At 55.9% G+C, this 3,510-nt stretch overlaps 1 pseudogene; it reads right to left on the bottom strand.

Moving 5' to 3' along the window:
* Nucleotides 1–530: 530 nt before the first annotated feature.
* LOC137771380 (elongation factor 1-alpha, oocyte form-like) lies at nt 531–3,194 on the bottom strand (annotated as a pseudogene).
* Between the last annotated feature and the right edge of the window lie 316 nt (nt 3,195–3,510).

Genomic DNA, 3,510 nt, shown 5'->3' on the forward strand with positions numbered 1-3,510 from the left:
GAGTGGCCCCCACTTGCCGCAACTAGAGAAAGCTCTTGCACAGAAACGAAGACCCAACACAACCAAAAATAAAATAAATAAATAAGCCTACACCTTAAAAAATAAATAAATCTATATGAAAGTGAGGGTGGGTGAGAGGGACGCACATGTTAGCACTGAACTAGCCTATTGGCACTGAGATTCTACCCTATGCCATTGTGAATACACTTTATCACATCCCAAAACAATTCCTCTTCCTCACAGAGAGGACCAGCCAGAGGTGATTAGGTTCGAGGGAAACGGGAAGAGGGTGGGAAAGAGCCCTGGGTGGGAGAAGGAGGTAAGACCCTGAATGGTGTTCACCACCCAGAGCATAAAACTGTGAAACCTATGGGCCTTAAATTAGTTGTTCTTCTACCCAGAGTTTCCTCATTAACCTGATGCTTTCCTCCTTGGAAGAAACCAAGACAGCTAGTTTAAGTTTTATTATTAATTTTATTCTGTCAATAGACAGAAGTATCTCATATAATGGAGGTTGCCGAGGACACACTTCATTTCTTGCCGGCCTTCACTGCTGAACTTGGCCGCAGAGGCTGTCTTCTCCTCCACCGCCTTGATGACTCCAGTGGCCACTGTTTGCCTCGTGTCCTGCAGAGCAAAACAGCCTGGAGGAGGAAGGAAGAATGAGATTTCTGTAAAGTGACACTGAAGGAAAAAGGCTCCTTGGCCTCAGTCAGAGGTGCTTTCCTTCCCAGGACTCAGCAGCCATCAGTCCCTGGCTCACCTAGAGCTGGGTACTCAGAGAAGGTCTCCACACATGTGGCCTCGCTGGGGACCATCTGCACTATGGCTGCATCAGGGCCTTGGGGTTGTCCTCCAGCTTCTTGCCTGAGCGCCAGTCAATCTTTTCCCTCAGTTCAGCAAGCTTGCAGGAGACGTGGGCCATGTGGCAGTCCAGCACCGGGGAATAGCTGGCATGGATCTGTCCCGGGTGATTCAAGACTATCCCCTGGCAGGGAAGGAGGATGGAATTAGAAGAGATCCGATGGCACCTGTGATCTGGAGCCAACCCTCAACCAACCTGGGGCTTCCGCTGAACTGGGACTAATTTCTAAGAAGCATTTCCATCACCACCAAGCACCAAGGCCCTTGGCTTCCTGGGCACCTACCTGCACCACAAAGCTGCTGGCCTCCATGGGGGGGTTATTCTTGCTGTCTCTGACCACGTTGCCATGTCAGATGTCTTTCACGGACACATTCTTCACGTTGAAGCCCACTTTGTCACTGGGCAGGGCCTCGTGGTGCATCTCCATAGACTTGACCTCAGTGGTGACGTTGCTGGGGGCAACGGTGACCACCATGCCAGGTTGCAGGAGGCCGGTCTCTACACGGCCCAAGGGCACAGTGTCAATGCCTGTCCAATGGGAAAAGGGCACTCAGAAAGATTCTAGACCCACCCAGTGAGAACTGGCTTCTGAGGAAGTCCCTTGGTCCTGGGGCTCAAGGACCAAGGCCACCTACAGGACTGGCTGTTTCTTCAGTGTATCAGATAATTTGGAAACGCTGGGGGCTTTACACTTTATCACAGCTCAGAAGTCAGGATCTGAACCCTGGCAAGTCAGACACCGGCCCTCATTGTCAATTCCTTCATTCCTCAAGAAGCCCTGTCACCTCACCTCCAATCTTGTACACGTCTTGCAGAGGCAGCCTCAGGGGCTTGTTGACAGGGCGAGTGGGCGGGAGGATGGAGTCCAGAGCTTCCAGCAGTGTCACCTGGGTGGCGTTTCCCTCCTTTCGCTCAGCCTTCCAGCCCTTGAACCAGGGCATCTGCGGGAGGATGCAGAACGTAGTGGAGGTGAGCCTGGGGCATTGCTCTCAGCACACCCACCCCAGGACCAGGACCAGGACCCACTCCGCCTGCCCGCAGACCCAGCCTGCACTCACGTCGCTGCTGGGCTCCAGCATGTTGCTGCTGTGCCAACCCGAGATGGGCACGAAGGCCACGAAGGCTGATCTTGATGTAGGCGCTCACTTCCTCCGCGATCTCCTGGAAGCGCGCGGCGCTGTAGGCGGGCTCGGTCGAGTCCCTCTTGCTGATGGCCACGATCAGCTGCTTCACGCCCAGGGTGAAGGCCAGAAGCGTGTGCTCGAGGGTCTGCCCGTTCTTGGCGATGCCCGCCTCGAACTCGCCTAAGCCGCCGGCCACGATAAGCACTGTGTAGTCGGCCTGCAGGACACAGACACCACGGGGTCAAGGGCTTAGTTAGGGGAGGGGGCGCCGGCCGGGCTGGGAAGCCTGCTAGAGTTTCGGGCAGTCCCGGGCCCCTTGGGAAAGCTCGGGGATGGGCTGCTCCCCAGAAGTTGATAAATTCATGGGTCCCTTGGTTGCTGCTGTGCGCAGAGGTCCCGCCTCCCAGTTAAACTCTCACCTAGTCCCATAAATGAGCTTTTAGTTCCTTCCTCCCAGACGGACCCCGAGTGATCTACTTGTCTGGGTGTCAGAAAACCTGGTCCCTGCCTCAGCCTGAAAGGGGGCCCGTATCTGAGCCTCAGAGAGTCTGTCCTCCTCTGGTTCTTTCAGAATTGATGATTGGCATGGATGAGGAAAACCTTCTAAGGCTTATGATACCCTCCTTCCCAGAGTCCCGGAAGTAAAGCCTGAGTTTCCTCCCTCGCTCTGCGCCCGGCCTGCCCCCATCCGAAAGGGAGGGCCCTGGGAACAAGGGCTGCTTTACCTGGGAGGTGCCCGTGATCATGTTCCTGGGGCATCGATGATGGTGATGTAGTACTTGCTGGTTTCAAACTTCCACAGGGAGATGTCGATGGTGATGCCACGCTCTCTCTCTGCCTTCAGTATGTCCAGCACCCGGGTGTACTTGAAGGAGCCCCTACCCATCTGGGGAGGGGTGGGGAGTGAGTAGAGCACATTGATGGCAAGCAGACTGACCTATCCCAGGGAATTCAGTGGCGCCTTAGACCTCACAGCGCACCCTGCTGTCTGCGTTGGACCCACCGAGAAGCGGGACATCCATCCCCCCACCCCAGCTCCTAGAGGCCAACACCGCGCGTGGGTGCCTTACCTCGGCTGCCTCCTTCTCAAACTTCTCGATGGTCCTCTTGTCGATCCCCCCACACTCGTAGATGAGATGCCCGGTGGTGGTGGACTTGCCAGAGTCCACATGGCCGATGACAACGATATTGATATGGGTCTTCTCTTTGCCTGTGGCGGCGGGTTCCTTCCTTCAGTCACTGCTAGAGGGGAGCACCGGGGTGGGTGAGGCCACAGCGTTCCAGGCCTGCCTCTCTCCTCTCCTCCCCTCCACTTTGCTCCTGTCCAGCACCCCCCTCCCCACTTCACAGCCTAGCCTGGCGCCTGGGACATGGTAGCGTCAACTGAAAAGTAAAAGATTTGCCAGGCTCACGCCCTGGCAGGGGTCACAATCCCAGGTCCATAGCTGGTACTTCCAAGCAGTCATGGCCCATCCATCCTTTCTCCTGTGTGGGCCTTCCCCCCCCATCCCTCCAATCCAC

Source organism: Eschrichtius robustus, chromosome 11 (genome assembly GCF_028021215.1).
Source record: "Eschrichtius robustus isolate mEscRob2 chromosome 11, mEscRob2.pri, whole genome shotgun sequence".
NCBI classification, from domain to species: Eukaryota; Metazoa; Chordata; class Mammalia; order Artiodactyla; family Eschrichtiidae; genus Eschrichtius; species Eschrichtius robustus.